The sequence below is a fragment of the Chiloscyllium plagiosum genome, unplaced genomic scaffold (assembly GCF_037043375.1).
Source record: "Chiloscyllium plagiosum isolate Xiang-an unplaced genomic scaffold, Cpla_swu_hap1 HiC_scaffold_28, whole genome shotgun sequence".
In the NCBI taxonomy this organism is placed as follows: domain Eukaryota; kingdom Metazoa; phylum Chordata; class Chondrichthyes; order Orectolobiformes; family Hemiscylliidae; genus Chiloscyllium; species Chiloscyllium plagiosum.
Genome location: NW_028270166.1, coordinates 9,767,246 through 9,791,428, shown reverse-complemented (window position 1 = coordinate 9,791,428; position 24,183 = coordinate 9,767,246). Strand labels below are relative to the sequence as shown.

The following is a 24,183-nucleotide window of genomic DNA, read 5'->3' as shown; positions in this document are numbered from 1 at the left end:
TCCACCACAGATGCTCAGTAGCAGCAGTGTCTAGAAGATGCACTGCAAAAATTCACCAAGGCTCCTCAGACAGCACTTTCCAAATCCATCAACTGCCAGCGAGAAGGACTAGGGCAGCAAATACAACGGGAACACCAGCACCTGTAAGTTCCCCTCCAATCCAATCACTATCCTGACATGGGTATGGTTCAAGAAAGCAGTTCAACACGACCTTCTCAAGAGCAGTTGGGGATGGGCAATAAATGCTAGCCCCGCCTATGATACCCACGACCCACGAGTGAATAAAAAATACTTTTTCGTCAATGCCCAGGCCATTCAGGGGCTGGGAAAATGCCAGTATTAGAGCAGCAATTTAAGTCCAGCCTCACCTTTAATTTTGATTCGTTTCTTGCCAAAACCAACCCAGAACACAGTTTGCATTCTGATTGGCTAATGCCGCGTCAATCAAGGTGTTCGGGAAGAAACCGTCCAAGATCCGTTAGCCGTGACGTCATGCACTCCGACTCAGCCGAACCTGCTGGCGCCGACGAAACATCCCGCCTCCCAGCTCACCGCTCATTGGCCAGTTGTCGAGCAGCATCGCGGTCCCTATTGGCTCTTCCGCACGTCTATCAGGGCGGGAAGGGGTTGGAAGATTGGTTGGTTCTGGCAGTTGGTTGGGTCTCGTGCGGGCCTTTAAACCCAAGGGGTAAGTGTGTGCGAGGGCAAGTGGCGGTTGGCGAGGGAGGGGTTAGAATGGATGTGGGGGAGAAGGGAAGAATGGTCGTTACTAGGTGTCGACCTGAAAGTCGGGATACTGTTGCGGTTTTAGTGACAGAAAGCGAGGAAAGGAGTGGATGAAAAAGGGCCATTGACCGAGACGTAGAGGGGAGGGGGGTGTGGCATGAAGGATACCCTGGGTGTTAGTTATTTCCAATTACTGTACATTATTTCCCCACTTGAGGAAAAGTCCGTGTGAAATGTTGAGGTGGGGGCTGAAGAAAAGGCGCCATTTACAGAATTGAGGGGTGGGTTGTACGGGACCTATCATGGCTGCTGGGGTCGCCGCAACTTCGTGTTTTCTGACATAGCCGATGCTTTTTAAAAAAATACAACTCGAGTGCGTTTGTGTGAAGGCAGAGACGGGCAGACCTAGTAAGAAAGTCATGGGTCTGTTATTTAATATGTATTTTATTGGTATATTTGTCCAGAGTGCAGCGTTATTTTATTTGCAATGGGCACTGTACTTTTTTTCGTAGAATTGCACTTCCATGTCGGTTGTGTATTTGCATCGCCGTGCTTGTTGTCAGCGTGTCTTGCCAAAGAAGAAATCACATATAGCAGATACTGCATTAATGTGTCTTCGTTAATAGGGGACTTTAACGGTTACAATGTGTTTATCATAGTGTTCTATCAAGATTGAACATTTTATGGGTTTGATTTAAAAAAAAATAAAAGCCTTATGTAGTGTATTGCTGAAAATGTGTTGCTGGAAAAGCGCAGCAGGTCAGGCAGCATCCAAGGAGCAGGAGAATCGACGTTTCGGGCATGAGACCTTCTTCAGGAGGGCTACACTTCACTACAGTTATGTAGTGTATTGGAAACTTGACCGCAGGCAATTATTACTGCTGACAGAAGTGGAAACAAACTTAATGTTTATTGAAATTAAGCCTATGTTGATTTATGAGTTGTAAATCTAAATTCTAATGTTGTATCTTAGAATATTATTGCTTATCTGTGTGACTTTGTTATAGAATTGCCCTTAATTGTCTGAGACTCATTTGACAAAATTAATAGTAAGTCACTTTATTTTAATACAGTGTCTTAAAGGCCCATAATGTTTTGATGCTCCAAATGTGATGAATTGACTTTGCACACAAGGTAAAGACTGCACTGGGTTCTCAGTCTTGTGCAAGGAGTTCCCTCTTGTTATCTGCAGCAAATTTATTTTCTAATGACCTGAATATGATGGAATGGAAGAGAATAATGAACCATTCACTAAGCTAGAAAAATTAAACAATGAAATTAATGCACTTTTTGTTAAAACTGCAGCAGTGCCTAATTGGTCATCCAGTGATCAACTAGTGCCATTTATGTAGCATCCCTTAATGTTGTAACATGTTTGGAAGTGCATAAAGCTTTACCAGTGTAGCTCTTAAACCAGTTTGATTCTTGATTTATAATGAATTGGTGGTTGTTAACATAGTTGAATATAATAATTATCTACTTTGACACTGGGCTGATAGAAGCAGCCTTTTTCTGATTGTTTTTGTGCCGCCTTGCTGCTGGGAAGTTTTTTTAAAAATCTTTTTTTATTCACTTGTGGGATGTGGCTAGCTGCCCAGCATTTATTGGCTGTCCCTGGTCGCCTTTGAACTGAGTGGCTTGCTAAGCCTTTTGAGGGCAGTTGAGTCAACCATATTGCTGTATGTTTGGAGTCACGTGGAGGCTAGATCAGACGAAGATGGCAGGTTTTCTTCTCTGAAGGACGTTAGTGAATCAGATGACAATTGGCAATGGTTTCTTGGTCGCTAGCAGACTCTTAATTGCAAGTTATTATTGAATTCAAGCTGCATTAGTGTGTGTTTTATGACCAGTGGATGAGGTGGAATAGCTTGCCAACATGTGAAGAGAAAAAGTTTGGGTTCGAAACCAATGAGTTTAGTGGAATCAAGGATTATGGGAGAAACCACTTGAAAGTGGATATGATAGGGTGGCTCAGTGAATAGAACTGCTGCCTCTCACTGCCAGGAAGCTGGGTTTGATTCTACCATTGGGTGACTATGCAAACTCCACACGGACATTGTCTGCGTGGGTTTCATCTGGTTTCCTGGCATATTCTAAAGATGTGGAGGTTAGGTGGATTGGCCATGCTAAATTGCCCATAGTGTACAGGAGTGTACAGATCAGGTGGATCACGCATGGGAAATGCAGGATGCTAGGGTAGGGGAATGGAACTGGGTATTGGATGCTCTTCAGAGGGTTGGAGTGGACTCTTTGGGCTGAAAAGCCTCTTTCCACACAGGGATTCATTGGTCAGACACGTCTTAAAAAACAGCTGCTATTCTATTGAATGATTGGCTTGAGGGCTGAATGGTCTACTTCTATTATGAGCTGCTCAAGTTGCTGCATTCAGAACTGAGGAGGTAGATATATTGCATCATAACTCTAATCTTGGAGCCTTATTGAAACCACAGGAGGTCTGTGTAGCCGTTTGCTAAATGGCACATGAATTAATCTTGTAGTTTGCGTTCTGCACGTTATTAACTGTTTTCCTTTTGTACTGGTTAATCTCTGTACTTGTCATGGGGCTGCTACTGCTACCCTTGATATTCAAGCAAGACATTGTCCTTGTTATCAAAAAAACTTTCGAAGTTTTATGTGGAATAATTGAGTGAGATGTGTAACTTCTTAAATCTTTAAGTAATATTAATCTGTTCTTAAGATTTACTTAATAGTGATCTTATTCTGCTATGAACACTGATTAATGAACTAATCTTGGCATTATTTATAACTAAAATGATAAGAACATCACTATTTCAAAGAATAGTGAAATTGAAACAATTGTGACTTAATTGTTTAATTTTCACATTACATTACCGAACACATGAAAATAAATTAAGATTTGCAATATAATGTTGAGTTATTGCTGATGGTTGCAAGATATGCAGATCTTACCTGTTTTGTTTGTTTATGAAGTAAATGACTTTTTTTTTGTTTGTTTAAACATAGCACTTAAATCATGTGTAGCTTTCCAGATTACTTGGTAGGTGAAAACTGTCTGTCTAATATAGCAATTCAACACTGAGGCAATTGAATCCCCACTGGAAAGACAGTCATTTTAAATTTTTTTTTCTAAAGAATTGTTTAGCCTTTTCTCTTGATGTTTTAGCCATCTTCAAATAAAAGAATTCCTGCATATCAGTGAGTTCTTAAGTAACTTTGCTATTGTTCCCAGGACAACAGCTGAAGATCCCAACTGGCGTCCTTGACCGGTAACTGCTTTCCAACTGATATTTTAATTTCACTTCCACTTCCTTGCACTAATCCTGCATAATGCTTCTGTAACCTTTCCTGTGCTTTGAAATATTTGTGGGCAGTAATAGGAAATAAGCTAGCAATAGTGTGAAAATTGAGTGGATGAGCGTTCATAAATTGAATTGTAGAAACGTGACAATAAGAAATATTAGTTTTATTAAATTTGGGTTGAATTGTAAAATTGGAATGATTCATCCTATTCCTGTATTAACAGTACTACTGTTATTGAGTAGTAATGATATTATGTATGTACATTTTTTTAAAAAAACTCGGATCATCAACATAGTTGTAAATTTGTTGATCATGTATTCTAGTCACGCAAGACTCGTGCTCATGAAGACTGCAGAAGTTTCTAATGTTTTATTGGAGTATTAAAAGGTCTAGGAGATAATAGGCCAGATGACTCAAAGCTTGGTCAAGTTTTAAGGAGGAACAGAAAAATATAGTGGTGCAAGTACTGCATTCCAGAGTTTTGGGCCACATAATTGAAAATTGAGACTGGAAGAGATTAAAGATAAAGATAAGAGAAGATCATGAAAAGATTTGAAACCAAGAGTAAGAATTTTAAATCAAGGTGTTGCTGGATCAAGTCATAGAGATGTACAGCATGGTTCCAATCTGTCCATGCTGACCAGATATCCCAACCCAATCTTGTCCCACCTGCCAGCACCTGGCCCATGTCCCTCCAAACCTTTCCTATTCATATACCCATCCAAATGCTTCTTAAATGTTGCAATTGTACCAGCCTCCACCACATCCTCTGGCAGCTCATTCCATACATGTACCACCCTCTGCATGAAAAATTGCCCCTTAGGTCTTTTTTATATCTTTCCCCTCTCACCCTAAACCTATGCCCGCTAGTTCTGGACTCCCTGACCGCAGGGAAAATACTTTGCCTGTTTATCCTATCCATGCCCCTCATAATTTTGTAAACCTCTATAAGGCCACCCCTCAGCCTCCGAAGCTCCAGGGAAAACAGCCCCAGCCTGTTTTCCCTGGAGAAACTTGAAAGGGTTCAGAACATCTTTCCAATAGGAAGGAGACTACAATTGCACGCAATATTCGAACAGTGGCCTAACCAATGTTCTGTATAGTCGCAACATGACCTCCCAACTCTTGTACTCAATACTCTGTCCAATAAAGGAAAGCATACCATACACCGCCTTCACTATCCTATCTACCTGCGACTCCACTTTCAAGGAGCTATGAACCTGCACTCCAAGGTCTCTTTGTTCAGTAACACTCCCTAGGACCTTACCATTAAGTGTATACGTCATGCTAAGATTTGCTTTCCCAAAATGCAGCACCTCACATTTATCTGAATTAAACTCCATCTACCACTTCTCAGTCCATTGGCCCATCTGGTCCAAATCCTGTTGTAATATGAGGTAACCCTCTTTGCTGTCCACTCCACCTCCAATTTTGGTGTCATCTGCAAAGTTAGTGGAAGTCAGCAAGTGACATGGGTGATGTGTGCAAAAGGCATAGTGCAAGCTTGGATGTGGGTATCAGAATTTTGGATGAGTTGGTCTGTAACTTAAAGATAGGAGGCAAGCAGGGGAGCATCGGTATGGTCTCGATTTAAATGCAATGAAAGGTATTGGCACAACTTCAGCAAGAGGATTCGGAGTAATCAAAGATGGAGGACGGGAAAAATGTCTGGCTGTTAGAGCTGCTGCTTTTTTTTTTTTTGAGGTATTTTAGGTGTTGGAGGTGATTTCCTCGAATTCCAGAAGCAGCAATTACTGTTTTATATGCTGTTGCATTGTTTTGGAACTTTAGTTTAAAAAAAAAAGTCAAAACAACAGTTTAAAAGGGAGAAGAGCAGACAAAGGAAGCACATGGTGAGGACAGTGCAGGAGAGAGAGAGAGAACCTGCACAGTTACTGCCTTTGCTGTTTGAATTCGTGTATCGCTGGACATTGGAGTGCATCTGGGAAAATTAACAAAGTGAAATTCGCAACTAATCTTGGAGGAACTGTTGGGTGAAGTTCACAGCACAGATTCAGAGAAGTTAATTGTTGTTTTAAGTCTGTCCAAGAGAAAGGCTGCAGTAGTGAGTATAGTGGATTCTTTCTTGATTATATGTTTTTGGAGATAAGTCACTTGATTAAACTTAAAACATAAGCCATTGCTATTAATTTAACCTGGGGCAGTGTTTGTAGAGGAATAAGATGGTGTTATTTTCTGGGTCTGTAGATTGTGAAGGAGCAAAAATGGCCTTTGCAGTGATATGTACTTCTTGTCAGATGTGGGAGTTTAAAGAGAGCATAAGGGTTACTGCGAATTATATCTGCCATAAATGCTGTTGGATGCAAATCTTATCAGATTGAATGGATCAGTTGGAGAGACAGACAGAAGCGATGAGGAATTTGCAACAGCAACAGTATGTGATGGATGGCAGTTATAGGAAAGGGGGGGGGGGGAAGTCTCAGATACAGTCACATAGATGGGTTAACTCCAGGAAGGGTAAGAGAGGCAAGCATCTAGGGCAGGAATCTTTTGTGGATATACCCATTTCAAACAAGTATGCTGTTTTGGAAAATGTAGGGGGTGATGGATTCTCAGGGGAACGTAGCACGAACAGCCAAGTTTCTGGTATTGAGACTGGCTCTAATGCAACGAGGGGTACTTCGGCTTTCAAAAAATCAATTGTGTTAGGGGATTCTGTAGTCAGAGGTACAGACAGACGTTTCTGTGGCCGGTTTCCCTGGTGCCAGGATCAAAGATGTCTCTGAGAGGGTGCAGAATGTTCTCACGGGGGAGAGGGGCCAGCAGGAGGTCATTATCCACATTGGAACCAACGACATTGGAAGAATTGAGACTCTGAAGGGAGATTACAGAGAGTTAGGCAGACACTTTAAAAAGGAGGTCCTCAAGGGTAGTAATATCTGGATTTCTCCCAGTGCTAATAGCTAGTGAGGGCAGGAATAGGAGGATAGAGCAGATGAATGCATGGCTGACGAGTTGGTGTATGGGAGAAGGATTCACAGTTTTGGATCACTGGAATCTCTTTTGGGGTAGAAGTGACCTGTACAAGAAGGACAGATTGCACCTAAATTGGAAGGGGTCTAATATACTGGCAGGGAAATTTGCTAGAACTGCTTGGGAGGGTGTAAACTAGTAAGGTGGGGGTGTGGGACCCAGGGAGATAGTGAGGAAAGAGATCGATCTGAGACAGGTTCAGCTGAGAACAGAAGTGAGTCAAATAGTCAGGGCAGGCAGGGACAAGGTTGGACTAATAAATTAAACTGCATTTATTTCAATGCAAGGGGCCTAACAGAAGGCAGATGAACTCTGGGAATAGTTAGGAACATGGGACTGGGACTGGGATATCATAGCAATTACAGAAACATGGCTCAGGGTTGGGCAGGACTGGCAGCTTAATGTTCCAGGATACAAATCCTACAGGAAGGATAGAAAGGGAGGCAAGAGAGGAGGGGGAGTGGCATTTTTGATAAGGGGTAGCATTAGAGCTGTGCTGAGGGAGGATATTCCCGGAAATACATCCAGGGAAGTTATTTGGGTGGAAAGTGAGAAATAAGAAAGGGATGATCATCTTATTGGGATTGTGTTATAGACCCCCCCCCCCCCCCTCAATAGTCAGAGGGAAATTGAGAAACAAATTTGTAAGGAGATCTCGGCTATCTGTAAGAATAATAGGGTAGCTATGGCAGGGGATTTTAACTTTCCAAATGTAGACTGGGACTGCCATAGTGTTGAAGGTTTAGATGGAGAGGAATTTCTTAAGTGCGTACAAGACAATTTTCTGATTCAGTATGTAAATGTACCTACTAGAGAAGGTGCAAAACTTGATCTACACTTGGGAAATAGGGCAGGTGACAGGTGTCAGTGGGGGAGCACTTTGGGGCCAGCGACCATAATTCTATTTGTTTTAAAATAGTGATGGAAAAGGATAGACCAGATCCACAAGTTGAAGTTCTAAATTGGAGAAAGGCCAATTTGACGGTATTAGGCAAGAACTTTCAAAAGCAGATTGGAGGCAGATGTTTGCCGGTAAAGGGGCGAATGGAAAATGGGAAGCCTTCAGAAATGAGAAAACAAGAATCCAGAGAAAGTATATTCCTGTCAGGGTGAAAAGGAAGGCTGGTAGGTATAGGGAATGCTGGATGACTAAAGAAATTGAGGGTTTGGTTAAGAAAAAGAAGGAAGCCTATGTCAGGTATAGACAGAATAGATAGAGTGAATCCTTAGAATATAAAGAAAGTAGGAGTATACTTAAGAGGGAAATCAGCACGGCAAAATGGGGACATGAGATAGCTTTGGCAAATGGAATTAAGGAGAATCCAAAGGGTTTTTACAAATATATTAAGGACAAAAGGGTAACTAGGGACAGAATAGGGCCCCTCAAAGATCAGCAAGGTGGCCTTTGTGTGGAGCCACAGAAAATGGGGGAGATACTAAATGAATATTTTGCATCAGTATTTACTGTAGAAAAGGATATGGAAGATATAGACTGTAGGGAAATAGATGGTGACACCTTGCAAAATGTCCAGATTACAGAGGAGGAATTGCTGGATGTCTTGAAACGGTTAAAGGTGAATAAATCCCCAGGACCTGATCAGGTGTACCTGAGAATACTCTGGGAAGCTAGAGAAGTGACTGCTGGGCCTCTTGCTGAGATATTTGTATCATCAATAGTCACAGGTGAGGTGCCAGAAGACTGGAGGTTGGCAAATGTGGTGCCACTGTTTAAGAAGGGTGGTAAAGACAAGCCAGGGAACTATAGACCGGTGAGCCTGACCTCGGTGGGCAACTTGTTGGAGGGAATCCTGAGGGACAGGATGTACAAGTATTTGGAAAGGCAGGGACTGATTCGGGATAGTCAACATGGCTTTGTGCGTGGGAAATCATGTCTCTCAAACTTGATTGAGTTTTTTGAAGAAGTAACAAAGAAGATTGATGAGGGCGGAGCAGTAGATGTGATCTATATGGACTTCGGTAAGGCGTTCGACAAGGTTCCCCATGGGAGACCGATTAGCAAGGTTAGATCTCATGGAATACAGGGAGAACTAGCCATTTGGATAGAGAACTGGCTCAAAGGTAGAAGACAGAGGATGGTGGTGGACGATTGTTTTTCAGACTGGAGGCCTGTGACCAGTGGAGTGCCACAAGGATCGGTGCTGGGTCCTCTATTTTTTGTCATTTGCATAAATGATTTGGATGCGAGCATAAAAGGTACAGTTAGTAAGTTTGCTAATGACACCAAAATTGGAGGTGTAGTGGACAGTGAAGAGGGTTACCTCAGATTACAACAGGATCTGGACCAGATGGGCCAATGGGCTAAGAAGTGGCCGATGGAGTTTAATTCAGAAATGTGAGGTGCTGCATTTTAGGAAAGCAAATCTTAGCAGGATGTATACACTTAATGGTAAGGGAGTGTTACTGAACAAAGAGACCTTGGAGTGCAGGTTCATAGCTCCTTGAAAGTGGAGTCGCAGGTAGATGGGATAGTGAAGAAGGCGTTTGGTATGCTTTCCTTTATTGGTCAGAGAATTGAGTACAGGGGTTAGGAGGTCATGTTGCGGCTGTACAGGACATTGGTTAGGCCACTGTTGGAATATTGTCTGCAATTCTGGTCTCCTTCCTATCGGAAGGATGTTGTGAAACTTGAAAGTGTTAAGAAAAGAATTACAAGGTTGTTGATAAGGTTGGAGGATCTGAGCTACGGGGAGAGGCTGAACAGGCTGGGGCTGTTTTCCCTGGAGCTTTGGAGGCTGAGGGGTGGCCTTATAGAGGTTTACAAAATTGAGGGGCATGGATAGGATAAATAGGCAAAGTCTTTTCTTTGGGGTCGGGGAGTCCAGAACTAGAGGACCTAGGTTTAGGGTGAGAGGGGAAAGATATAAAAGAGACCCAAGGAGCAACCTTTTCACACAGAGGGTGGTACGTGTATGGAATGAGCTGCCAGAGGATGTGGTGGAGGCTGGTACAATTGCAACATTTAAGAAGCATTTGGATGGGTCTATGAATAGGAAGGGTTTGGAGGGATATGGGCCGGGTGCTGGCAGGTGGGACTAGATTGGATTGGGATATCTGGTCGGCATGGATGGGTTGGACCGAAGGGTCTGTTTCCATGCTGTATGACTCTGACTCTGAAACAGGCAAAGCTATGTAGCAGTTAAGTCTGTCAGGGTTATGTAGGTAGAAGTAATGGTTGTGAGCCTTTGCTACACTTTTTTTTTTGTTTTTGAATGTGTCAGTTTAATACCAATCCCATACTCTTAAGATTGTCTTCACTAGTTGTAATATCTAGAAATGCTCTGGTTAAATTTAAGATAACTAATAAAGTTACTTTTCTAATAATGGTTTGTAGCTTTTGAAATGATACAGTAGGATCTCTGCAGTCTTCAGTAGTTAATGCACATGAAAATATCAGATTTTATGTAAATTAATCTTGTAGATTTGTATTGACCTATAGTAGCACTTGTTTAAAATCCAATTATTTAATCATGGTAAATCAATGGCATTAATATGGTGTTCAATATGTCCTAGACTTGCTATAAAAAAATACCATTTTGTCGGTTCCTTCTAAGTTGGTGCATTTAAAACATCGATGATTGATTGTATTGGCGCTACCTCGTGCTCCCACGAGGAGGTTGAACAGTTGGTCCATTTTACTAACACCTTCCACCCTGACCTCAAATTTACTTGGACCGTCTCAGACTCCTCCCTCCCCTTCCTAGACCCCTCCATTTCTATCTCGGGGGGGGGGGGGGGGGGCGACCGACTCAATACAGACATTTACTACAAGCCGACCGACTCCCACAGCTACCTAGATTACACCTCCTCCCACCCTGCCCCCTGTAAGAACACCATCCCATATTCACAATTCCTTCGTCTCTGTCGCATCTGCTCCCAGGAGGACCAATTCTACGACCGAAAAACCCAAATGGCCGCCTTCAAAGACCACAATTTCCCCTCCGTGGTCGATGATGCTCTCCACTGCATCTCCTCCGCTTCTGCACCTCCGCCCTTGAACCCCGCCCCTCCAATCGCCACCAAGACAGAACCCCACTGGTCCTCACCTTCCACCCCACCAACCTCCGGATAGATCGTATATCCTCAGTCATTTCTGCCACCTCCAAACAGAACCCACCACCAGGGATATATTTCCCTCCCCATCCCATCAGCGTTCCGGAGAGACCACTTCCTCCACAACTCCCTCGTCAGGTCCACACCCCCCACCAACCCGACCTCTACTCCTGGCACCTTCCCCTGCAACCGCAAGAAGTGCAAAACTTGCGCTCACACCTCCCCCCAAGGCCCCAATGGAGTCTTCCATATCCGTCGCAAATTCACCTGCACCTCCATACGCATCATTTACTGTATCCGCTGCACCCGATGTGGTCTCCTCTACATTCCGGAGATAGGTCACCTACTTGCGGAACATTTCAGGGAACACCTCTGGGACACCCGCACCAACCAACCCAACCGCCCTGTGGCTGAACACTTTAACTCCCCCTCCCACTTCACCTAGGACATGCAGGTCCTTGGCCGCCTCCATCGCCAGACCCTGGCCACACTGCCTGGAGGAAGAGCGTCTCATCTTCCGCCTAAGAACCCTCCAACCACACGAGATGAATGTAGATTTCTCCAGCTTCCTCATTCCCCCCCCCCCCCGATTTATCTCAGTCCCAACCCTTGGATTCAGCACCGCCCTCTTGACCTGCAATCATCTTCCCGACCTCTCCAGCTTCTTACCCTCACCTCCTTCCACCTATTGTATTCCCAGCACCCCTCCCCCAAATTCCCTCCCCCCTACCTTTTTATCTCAGCCCACTTAGCACACCAGCCTCATTTCTGAAGAAGGGCTTATGCCCGAAACGTCGATTCTCCTGCTCCTCTGCTGCCTGGCCTGCTGTGTTTTTCCAGCACCACATTTTTCAATGCATTTAAAATCTTCTCCTTTTCTGTAACTAGTTAATTATCTTAACCTATTCTGTCCTTTTTTTACAAGATCACCAAAGATAGTGACTGGAATTCACTGCAGTTTTGACTTTCAAAAATAAGTAAAAACGGAACATGCAGTAAATATCAGTCTGGTAACATCCTGAAAAGAGATGCCGAGTGAACATTTTGAGGTGCTGATTATTTTTCAGAACCATGCTGATGAAAGGTCACAAACAGAAACGTTAACTTTTCTTTCTGCTGCCAGAGCTGCTTGTGCCTTTATATATTTTGTTTTTATTTCCAATTTTCTCACATCTGCAGAATTAGAAAATTCTGTTCAAAAATGTCTGACACAGTATAGCTGAACAAATTTACTGTTGTGTGTGGGAGCTTGGCTCCTTGCTCGGCCTTATGGGCCGTTAAACTTAAATTCAGTTTAATACAAAATGTTTTGAGACTGTTGTACCTAAAGTTTCTTTCAAAAACTCTATTGTGATTTAGCTTTAAAGATACTCCAGCCAAAATAAATCTAAACAAACGAAAACATTCAGTTTTAGCACTTCAGTATTTTTCTAAACATATTGGCAGCCATTCAGTGCAGTGACTAAGTGACTTTTCTTGTAAATTTAGATGGTATACCAACATTCGCTCTGGTAAAGTAACAGCCTTCTCCTGTTTCCAACTGTTGCCAATCTGCATGATTTATCAATGGGAGTTGCAACTTCTGTCCCTATCCTGCAGTGCTAAAAGTGCAACCTTTCTACTTCTGACTTAAACAAAAGCATCAAAATATCATAAATTATTTTGTTTTTGTACAATTGACATGGACTGAGTATTTATTGTTTTATTGCATGTGAGTATCAATCCAAGTTTGTAGTGTAATTTGGAAGCAAAACACTTGTATTAGCTTTTGGCTGGGAATTATAGGCATAAGTTATTTTCCTTTCCTGAAAATAAAGCAAAAACTGCCAGAATTCTGGATCAAGGTCATGACATTCTCCAGCTTTCCTGTAGATTCGGGACAAATGTTTAATGGAGCAACCATTCATAAAGAGTGCACACTCTTAGGGCAGTGAGTGAGGCTGCAGACTACTTGGTAATTTTTTTTTGTCTTATCAGTAACTTGGCTTGAACTTGTGACCTTGCTGTTGAGTGAAACTTTTTTTAAAAACCTGCCTCAATTCCAGGCTGGCAACTGGAATAAGTTCCAAAAACTATTTTGAGTCACTTTTTGTAGGCCTTTTGTATTGATACATAGGTTAATATGTAGGAATTGGTAGCAGGAGCAGGCCATAATTGTAGCCTGTCTTCTAAACTATATTTTGAAACTTCATTATCTGTTGCTTCTATACTGGGCTGATACATGCTATTTTGTAATTCATGTTTAATGAAAGTTTTTGCTAGATTTGAAAGTTTTTATTTCTGAATTTCTTCCAGTTTTAGTTTGCAGGAGCTATTTCAAAGGTAAAGGCTTAGATTTTAGTATTGAATTTCACTCTATGCTTGTGTTCAAAGATTACCAAATTGGGTAATGACTAGTGCAAGATCTAATTCATTTGCTGACGAGTGAATCTTCTGTATGATCTACATAAAATCATGTTGCAGTGACAATCTAAAATAAATTGAAACCTGCAGCGATAATGTTTGCTGAAATTGTTGAGCTGAATACTGACAGTAATTAAAAATCTCAGAACGAGAAGATAGAAGTATGTTCTGTTTGAAAGCTTCCTTTTGGGTAAAGAAACCTTTTTTCATCAGTTCATCACTGTGGCAGTTATTGTCTGTTTGGCTAACGTATGGAATTCCTTCGTTAGCCTCTCAATGTTGGATGTAGGTTTGCTCGCTGAGCTGGAAGGTTCATTTTCAGACATTTTGTCACCATACTAGGTATATCTTCAGTGACCTCTGGATGAAGCACTCGTGGTATAGCCTGCTTTCTATTTATTTGGGTTGGTGATGGCATTTCCTGTGGTGACATCATTTCCTGTTCTTTTTCGCAAACAAACCTTCCAGCCCAGTGAGCAAACCTACATCCAGAACCTCAACCTGAGCTACAAATCTTCTCAAAACTCACTAACTGCTCAATATTTTTTTAAGATGGTCCTTAACTTTCCTCTTTGACCAAGCTTTTGGCCATTTTTCCCTCTTATTATTTGCGTTGTTCTCAATGCCACCATTTTATTGTACACCTTAATTAAAGTAGTGTGAGCTGTTGCTTTGAATTGCTGCAGTCCATGTAGCAAAGCTGCTACCACAGTGCCATTGAATTGTGAAGGTGTGGCAGTATATTTCCAAGATAGAAAGTGTTTAACTTGGAATTGTTCTTGAGTACTTGTGCCACTTGTCAAGAATGTGGTGCTGGAAAAATGCAGCAGGTCAGGTGGCAATTGAGGAGCAGGAGAATTGACATTTCCGTCATCAGCCCTTCATCAGGCTTATGCCTGAAACATCGAGACTCCTACTCCTCTGATGCCTGACCTGCTGTGCTTTTCCAGCACCACCCTCTCTTGAGTCTGATCTCCAGCATCTGCAGTCCTCACTTTCTCCTACTTGTACTACTTCTGCTTTTTGAGATGATAGCAGGAAATGCTGCCTAAGCTTGGTAATCTGCTTTAGTGTATCTTTTGGAGTGCACTGAAGCCATAGTTCAATGGTAGTGAATGTTTGTTTTAAGGTAGTGTTTTGTAAAAGATCTGTGAATGTATATATGTTGAACTTTATTGAGTTTGAATTTTAAAATAGCATATGTTGTTTGCTTTTTGTGAGGGGTAGAAATTTAAAAAGTAGATTCTTTACAGCAGGGTTTGGAGGAGACCTGACTTGGGTCAGAAGCAGTATAGTCTCTTTTCACGAGTTAGGTTTTTTCAGAGCAAATTACCTTACGATTTTAGTTTGTGCACCTTAATAGGAATATTTTGGTTAGGATTCTGCAGGTTATTAGAAGCTGAAAGTCTTGCTGTGTTTGGAGTATTCATGGAAGATGACTCCCCTTTCCTCTCCTATGAACTGTGAAGAATCCATTAAATCTAGCTTAAATTATTTCTCTATATCAAATATTATCTGGACTTGAATCACTGAATAGTTTGGGAATTTGTATTTAATATTTTCTCTTCTAAACCACCTTCTATAGACAGCTGGATTTGTTGTTTTTTTTGTGTATTAAACTTCTGCTCTGTCAGTCTCTAGTCTCTTATGACTTTTCAATGAGCACCACATTAACTAAAGTTTTAAAAATTATCAATCCAGATTTTGTTTTGAGATCTTAGTTGCCCAATAGTATCATCAGCTACAACCTTACTGGAGTGCTGGTCAAATAGGACGATAGGAACAGAGTTGGGCCATATAGCTTGTCAAGCCTACTCTAGCCTTCAATGAGATTATGGTTGATCTGTGGTATAACTCTATACCTGTCTTTGTTCATCACCTAAGAACTAGGAGCAGGAGTAGGCTGTCCTGCCTTTCGAGTATGTTCTGCAATTCAATAAGATAAGATTACTTAGTGTGGAAACAGGCCCTTCGGCCCAACAAGTCCACACCGACCCTCCGAAGAGCAACCCACCCAGATCCATTCCCCTACATTTACCCCTTCACCTAACGCTACGGGCAATTTAGCATGGCCAATTTAGCATGGCCAATTCACCCAACCCGCACATCTTTGGACTTGGGAGGAAACTGGAGCACCCAGAGGAAACCCACGCAGACACTGGGAGAATGTGCAAACTCCACATAGACAGTTGCCTGAGGCAGGGATTGAATCTGGGTTTCTGGCGCTGTGAGGCAGCAGTGCTAACCACTATGCCACATGTCTGATCTTTCTGTGGGCTCAAAACCGTTTACCCACGCTCTCCGCACATCCCTTAATTCCTTTTTTTATGTAAAAACATCCATCTTAGCTTTAAAAATGCTTACTGAATTACTGGGCAAGGAATTACATAGATTCACAACCCTCTGGGTGAAGAAGTTCCTTCATAATTCAGTCCAAAATCTGCTTCCTCTAATCTTGAGGCTGTGCTCTCTTGTCCTAGCTTCCCCTACCAGTGGAAACATCCTATCTAATTCTATTTTATTGATTCCCTTCCTAATTTTATACGTTACTATAAGATCCACCCCAATTCTTCTGAATTCCAATGAATATAATCCCAATCTTAGTCTCTCCTCATAAGCCAACCCCCCTCAACTCTGGAATCAACCTAGTGAACCTCCTCTGCACCCCCTCCAGTGCCAAAACATCCTTTCTCAAGTAAGGGGAGACCAAAACTGCACAGTTTCACAGTCCTCTGCATGCTTTACTCTGCCACTCATCTTAGTGTCATCTGTAGACATTGACACCCTGCACGTAGTCCCCAACTCCCAAATCCTCTATATAAATTGTAAATAATTGTGATCCCCACACCAATCCCTGAGGCACACCACTAGTCCCATATGCCTTAAGACTTTTTGAACAAAAAAAAATCTCAGATTTAAAATTAACAACTAATTAAGCATCCACGACTGTTGTTGCTGGGAGTTCCAAACCTCTACTGCCCTTTGTGGTAGTGCTTTCAAACATCTCTCTCTTGAATAGTTTGCCTGAGAATTATAGCTAATGACCCCCCCCCCCCCCCCCCCCCCCCCACCCCCCAATTCTGGACTTTGCAACCAATGGAAATAATTAATCTTTACCCTTTCTTTTCCTGTTAATATCTTGAAGACTTTGGTCAATTGCCCTTTAATCTTCTCACTTTTATGTGGCTGGTTCAGTTAAGTTTCTGGTCAGTAATGATCTCCAGAATTTTGGTGTGGGATTCACTGATGTTAATAGTGTCAAAAGTCAAGCCAGCTAGTGACATTCCTTTTTTGGAACTGGTCATTGTTTGACAATTACAGGAATACTGTTTGCCGCTTATCAGCCCAAGCCTTACTGTTATGTTTGCAACTGTACTCTAATGTACTTGGTCAAATTTAATTTGTTGATGTTCCATGAAATACTTTGGAACATGTTACTGCAAAACTCCCTCCAGTGCTTCTTAAACTTTTGCATTGTAGTGACACAGTTAATGTAAAAAGCTTGTGAAGGATTAGGGTAAAGAACAGAAGAAAAAGATGAAGTCCTGGTGTGAGATTCCTGTGCAAGACTGATGTTACAGAACATATTTGTACCATGTTCGACAATCCCTTGACCAGGGGTGACTTTATTCTATTCCAGAGTTGTCCTATGGTGACTAAACTGTCCAGTGCTGCATCCTGACACCCTGCCACAGGTGGAGCAGGTGGTGTTTTGAAGAATTTGCATGGGTGAATACAAGGCATATTTGCATTGGCCTTCACCAGGGCCTGTTGGAGATGCTCTGTGATTGCAGATGTTTCTTTTCTAATTTGGCTTTTCTAAGGCAAAAGATTTCCATGAGCAGATGGGGGGTGCTCCACGTTTTGGGGGGTGGTGGGGTGCAGGAGGAGAGGAAAGAAGGGTTTCAAGAATGTCCTTTTTCTTGAAGCATTTTCTCAGTTCTCCTTGCAGCCACTCATCTTGACTGAGCTTAGAGGAGAGCGCTTACTTGGTAAGTCTTAGAGTCGTAATCCTACATATGGAGAAGGTCCCATTTCCCTGCACTCGGCCCATATCCTTATAAAACTTTCCGATTCATGTATTTGTTCAAATGCCTTTTAAATGTTGTTAATATACCCACCTCAATCACTTCTGATGGCAGCTCATTCCACCCTCTGCTTTGGGGGAAAAAAACCCCTCTGGTTCCTTTTTATTCTTTTCCCTTTAGTCTTCGCTGCCCCAACCCTGGGGGGGAAAAAACTGAGTATGTTCACCCTATCCATGCCTCTCATGTTCTTTACACTTCTTTTAAGATTACCTCTTCCCTCCCTAGCTTGTCCAATCGCTCACTATAACTCAGATCGTTGAGTCTTGGCAACGTCTTTGTAAATTTCTTCTGCGCTCTTTCCAGTTTAATAACGTCCTTCCTATAGCAAGATGGCCAACAATGAATGCTATACTCCAAGTGCAGCCTCACCAATGTCCTGTATAACTGCAATATAACTTCCCAACTTCTATACTCCGTGCCCTGATGGATGAAGGCCAGTGTGCCAAAAGCCTCATATACGCTGCCCTGTCTACCTGTGACTCCACTTTCAAAGAACTGTGCACCTGAACTCCAAGGCCCTACCATTCACTGTGAAACCCTCCTACCTTGAATTGACTTTCGAAAATACAAGACCTCATACTTGTCTATATTAAACTCCATTTGCCATTTCTTGGCCCACTTTCCCAGCTGCTAAAGATTCTGCTGCAATTTCTGCTGGCCTTTTCTCCCTGTCCACTATACTGCCTATTTTATGTCATCTGCAAACTTGCTAACCATGCTTTGTAGATTCTCATCTAAATCATTGAACTAGATAATAAACAGCAATGGCCGCAGCACCAACCCCCGAGCTGCTCCACCAGTTCAAAGTCTGTGAGAAGATTTGTAGCTTGGGTGCTCGTTGTTGTGGTTCTGTTCACTGAGCTCCACTAGTCACAGACCTCCAGTTCAACAAGCATCCTTCTGGTATTACCCTCAGCTTCCTATCATCAAGCCAATTGTGTATCCAATTTGCCAGCTCCCCCTGGATTCCATACAATCTAACTTTCCAGAGCAGCCTGCCATGTGAATTCTTATCAAAGACCTTACTGAAATCCAAATAGACTACATCTTCTGCCCTGCTCTTGTCAACCTTCCTGGTCACTTAAGATTTGACACACACAAAGCCACGATGACTACTAATCAAACCCAAATTCCAAATGCATGTAAATCTTATCTCTCAGAATATTGTAAAGTAACTTGTCTACCACACAGATTAGGCTCACTGGTCTATAGTTTGCAGGTTTTTCTTTGTGCCCTTATTCAAGAAGGGCTTCAATATTCACTTCCCTCCAGTCTTCCGGGACCTCATCCATCGCTAATGATGATGCAAAAATATCAGCTGGGCCCCCTGCAATTTCTTCACACCCCTTGCAATGTTCTTGGATATATGTGGTCAGGACTAGAAAATTTATCCACCTTCAAATGTTTTAATGCATCCAACATCCTCTACTGTGATTTGGACTGTCCCCAAGATAAGACCACTAACTTCCAAGTTCCCAAATCCTTCATGTCTGTCATCTTAATAAACACAGGAGAAATACATTGATTACCTCGCCCATCTCTTGTGGTTCTACACACACGTCCACTGTGGTCCAATATCCCTAGTTATTCTTTCTCCTTTTAATACACTTAATGAACCTCTTTGGATTCTTGTTGGATGGCCTTTTCAATCTCATTGGGCTGGGGGTTATGCCTGTTTTTCTAATTTATGGGGATGTGGGCATCACTAGCAGGGGCAGCATTTATTGCCCATTCTTAATAACATTGAGAAAGTGTTGAGCTGCCACCCCGAACCACTGTAGTCCATTTGTTGAAGAAGGGCGAGTTGCATGCTGCACAATTCCTAGCCTCTGACCTCTTGTAGCCACTGAATTTGTAATGCTAGTCCAGTTCAGTTTCTGGTTTTGGCAACCCCCAGGTATTAGTGGAGATCAGTGATATTAATGCATGTGAATGTCCAAAGTTATGGTTAGATTCTGTCTTGTTGGAAATGGACATAGCATTTGATGTAAATGTCACTTGCCACTTGTTAGTCCAGATTTGTTGTTGTATTTGGATTTGGGCTGCTTTAGTATCTGAGGGGTTGGGACATTGTGCAGTCACTAGTGAACATTCTTTCTTATATTATGAAAGAGCGAAGGTCATTGAAGCGCCTTGAAGATGTTTGCACCGAGGACACTACCCTGAGGAACTCCTGCAGAAATTTTCTGGAGCTGAAATGACTGACCTCCAACATTTATCTTCCTTTGTGACAGGTCTGACTGAGTCGGTGGAGAGTCTTCTCTTCTCCCCCCCCCCCCCGTTCCCATTGTCAGTTATTTACTAGGCTTCCATGATGCCACAGTCCTCCAAATGTGCCTTGATGTTAAGGGAACTCACACCTCTGGTCACTTCTGGAATTCAGCTCTTTTTTTTGTCCATTTTGAATGAATGCAGTATTGAGGCCAGGAGCAAGTGGCCTTGATTGAAGCTTAACGGAGTGTCAGTGAGCAGGTAATTTCTAAGCAAGTGTTGCTTGATCAGGCTGTTGATGACTTCCATTACTTTTCCTGATGTGGTGGCATATAACATGCTGTGGATGTGGTCAAAAGCTCCCATTACTAGAACTGAACGAAGATTCTTTTAAGTATTTCTTCAAACACATGCTGAATGCTACTGGCCTTGTCTCTGAATAGATCCTTGGGTGGTTGGGCTGTCGTTGGTGTTGGTTGTGCTGAAGAATCCATGCACGTTGGGGCTGTTTGCAAGCTGTTGAATTTCTGCCATTTTATCTGTCCATCATTTGTTCTTCTAGATCACTGGTTTTGTATTCAACATCTGCCATTAATTTTCTGTAAATCTTTTCTTTCCTGTTGATTGGTGTCTTATGATTGCATTTCAGTAGCTCCAACTAGTTTTAATATTTCCTGATAGAGAAACCTCGCCTCCTTACATGTTCTGCTTACCAGGGTTTAAAGGCCCATCAGGAATTGTGAACATTGTGGTTCCTGTTCATTGCCTCACAGCCAACCCGGCGATGCTCACTGACTTTGAGTAGGCTGACCTTCGGTCTGGTGACAGTAAATTTCCTGCAGCTAATGGAGATGAACTGAAATCACCTATTTCAGTCTAACATTCATTAGCTGTTGTGGCACAGGTGATGCAAACATCCTGAATTAGTCAACTAGTTATTTAATGGCAAAACCAACCTGTAAAATTTGTGCTGATGTTGGATTTGCCCTTCCAGCAGAGTGTGTGTGTATTTGCTACTTTGTTCTTTTGAGCTGGCCCACCGACTGTGTCTTATTTGAGGCAATCACTGTCATAATCCCAGAATTCTCTGGCCATGATAGCAATTCAAGTTTGTTGCTGGAATTGTCAGTGAGGGTCCTGATGTCCCAGTTTTCAAACACTATTCTGAGGGGGTGAAACATTTTTAGATGTGAATTCTTTGTGTTGGGTTGCATGCTGAATAGGGCGCAATGGTCCTTGTGGGGCAAAGTCTTTGCCCATGACTGGAATAGCCAGGATGATTGACCAGGTTCTACTGTACAGGCAGGCACTAATGTGTACAAATTGCTTGAGCTGATCTCCTTCTTCAGTTGCTGATTTAACTGACAATTCAAATCTTCTCATTGCTCCTGACTGTGAAGCTACTCTTCCCTTCTATTTTAACTGGCTCCAACTCTCCTTATTGATGCTTCAACTTCTGTTTTTAACTGCAAAACTGATTCCATAGCTTATACAAGTATAAGCTCCACTATCTGTTGTTGAGAAAATGAAACGCTTATTCTTGTGATTGTTTTGGCTCCTTACTTTCTTCAAATTTAAATATTTCATTTGGCTAGATTGCTGTTAGGTTTGGTCATTAGAATAATCTGGAATTGTTGAAAATATTTGGTTTAAGACCAGTGGACATTATATACAGTGTTAATGAATTATCTTCTAGAAATTAAAGAATGTGTCCAAATTACAGAACCCTCTTGCCTCTTATCCATTTCCAATGTTTTTAGTCCAAGGACAGTAAACTGACTGCCAAGCTGTAGTGAAGTTTTTTTTTTATATTTGGGGGTTGGGAGAGGGGGGAAAAAAACCCTGCACAATGATTCAATCAATCTGACAATATATTGAATATAATTGTACTGAGTTTGAGCCTAATGCAAGTTTAAGAACTGTTTTGTGTCTTGGTGGCTAGGGTGAGTAAATGAAAATAAATTTGATTATTTTATTCCTTTGATCACCTTTTGAAAGTTTACTTTATGTAGGCACATTTGGTTGGAAAGTGAATGTTTTGGTTAACTTCAACTATCTTTTGTTGTTAATTTGGGGTTGTAATATATTTTTGAGTAAAAGTTTTTAGAATGATGTCACCTGCCCAAGTAGTTTTACTACTTTGATCCAAGTTTCTGTTCACTAAGCTCAAAGTATTATCTTTCAAAATAACCGCGACAATTGCCAAGCTAATTTGGAGTACCCTGAGCCTAGTGTCCTCTAGATATATATCTTTGTACAAAGTTTGGGAGAAGATTTGTAGCTCGGGTGCTCGTTGTTGTGGTTCTGTTCACCGAGCTGGGAATTTGTGTTGCAGACGTTTCGTCCCCTGTCTAGGTGACATCTTCTGTGCTTGGGAGCCTCCTGTGAAGCGCTTCTGTGATGTTTCCTCTGGCATTGAGTGATTTGTATCTACTGCTTCCGGTTGTCAGTTCCAGCTGTCCGCTGCAGTGGCCAATCAGGAATGGACCCGGACCATAGAACAGGCCATCACCATAATACAGAACAGGACCACACACTGTGAAAAAAGGCACTAAAAGAAAAAATGGCCAAACTAATACAACAGAGAGGACACCACAACACACTCGTGGGTTAGAAACCTCTCCCACAGACAACTCTCAGACACAGCAAGAACAATACTGGCCAAGAGACTCAACTACAACCACAGGGATGCCAAGACAGCAGATTTTCTAGCAGCACTAGAATGCACACTCTGAAACAATGGACTGACAGAAGAGACGCAACAAACAGTGAGACAAAGTATCGTACCCCTGATAACCAGGAAAAGACAAACACGTAACCTCAACACCAAGGAGAGGGAAGCACTAAAAGCACTAAGACGATAAGCAGGTAATCATACTACCAGCAGATAAAGGCAGAATGACTGTCATCCTGGACAAAGCAGACTACATCCAAAAAGCTCAACTACTTACAGATACCAACACCTACCAAAAGAGGGAGTTTGACACCACCCCACAGCTCACCAATAGGATAAACAACACACCTGAGGAACCTACAAAAAAACGGACAGATAACCAGGTTTGACCTACAGAGAATGAAACCGAAAGCAACAACACCCCCAGATTCTATGGACTACCTACAGTGCACAAACCAGACATCCCACTCAGACCCATAGTATAACTACCAGGGACACCATCACACAAACTGGCTAAAGAACTACAGCAGAAACTGAAACACCTGATCAGCAGATCCAGACACACTATACAGTCAACACAGGAATTCTTGGACGACATCAGAAATATACATATAGACAAGGAAGAAACTATGGTCTCATTTGATGTAAGGACACTGTTCACCTCTATCGACGAAACAATAGACGACCTGCTGGACGTACAGAACAGACAACAAGACCAGGAACCTATCAACAAAGACTGCATACTCCCAACTACTGGACCTGTGCCTCACAACACACTTCACATTCAACAACCATATATATGAACAAATCAACGGCACACCCATGGGCTCACCCATCTCTGGACTCATAGCAGAAGCGGTAATGCAAAGGTTAGAACAAAGTCTTGCCACAAATTCAACCCAAACTCTGGATCAGATATGTGGATGACACCTTTATAATCATTAAAAACACAGAAATAGAGAATACACACCGGATCATCAATGCCACGCTCACAGGAATCCGATTCCCTGGAGAGGAAGAAAAGGACAACCAACTCCCATTCCTAGACGTGATGGTACAGAGAACACCAAACTGAGAATTCACCTCTGGTATACAGGAAAGCCACACACACAGACCAAGTCCTGAACTATGAAAGCAACCACCCCAACACACACACAAGAAGTTGCATCAAGACGCTGTTCAAAAGGGCCACAACACACTAGTACACCAGAACTGCAAAAAGAGGAAGAACACCTATACAATAACACCAAAAACTGATACCCCACAATTTCATCAACAGATGCCTAAGGGAAAGACAACGGAATGAGGACATGCCACAACCCAAAGGACTAGCCACACTACCATACATCAAGAGCATTTCCGAACTGACAGCCAGACTACTGCGACCAATAGGACTCAACAGCACACAAACCAACAGCCACTCTCAGACAACAACTCACCAGAACGAAGGACCCGATACCCAGCATGAGCAAAACCAATGTAGTGTACAAAATCCCATGCAAGGACTGCACAAAATGCTACATAGGACAAACAGGAAGACAGCTAGCTATCCGCATCCATGAACACCAACTTGCCACAAAACGACACGACCAGCTATCCTTAGCCCCACACGCAGATGACCAGCAACATGAATTCGACTGGGACAACACTACTATTATAGGACAAGCCAAACAGAACAGCCAGGGAGTTCCTAGAGGCATGGCACTCATCCACAGATTCAGTCAATAAGCACAT

At 42.4% G+C, this 24,183-nt stretch overlaps 1 protein-coding gene across 1 annotated transcript in view; it reads left to right on the top strand.

Moving 5' to 3' along the window:
* Positions 1-616: 616 nt before the first annotated feature.
* Positions 617-24,183, top strand: part of LOC122565424 (guanine nucleotide-binding protein G(I)/G(S)/G(O) subunit gamma-7-like) — a 189,134-nt gene continuing 165,567 nt past the window's right edge. The window contains exon 1 of the mRNA XM_043721387.2: positions 617-688. The gene's annotated coding sequence lies outside the window, so the exon portion shown is untranslated. The remainder of the gene's footprint in view (positions 689-24,183) is intronic.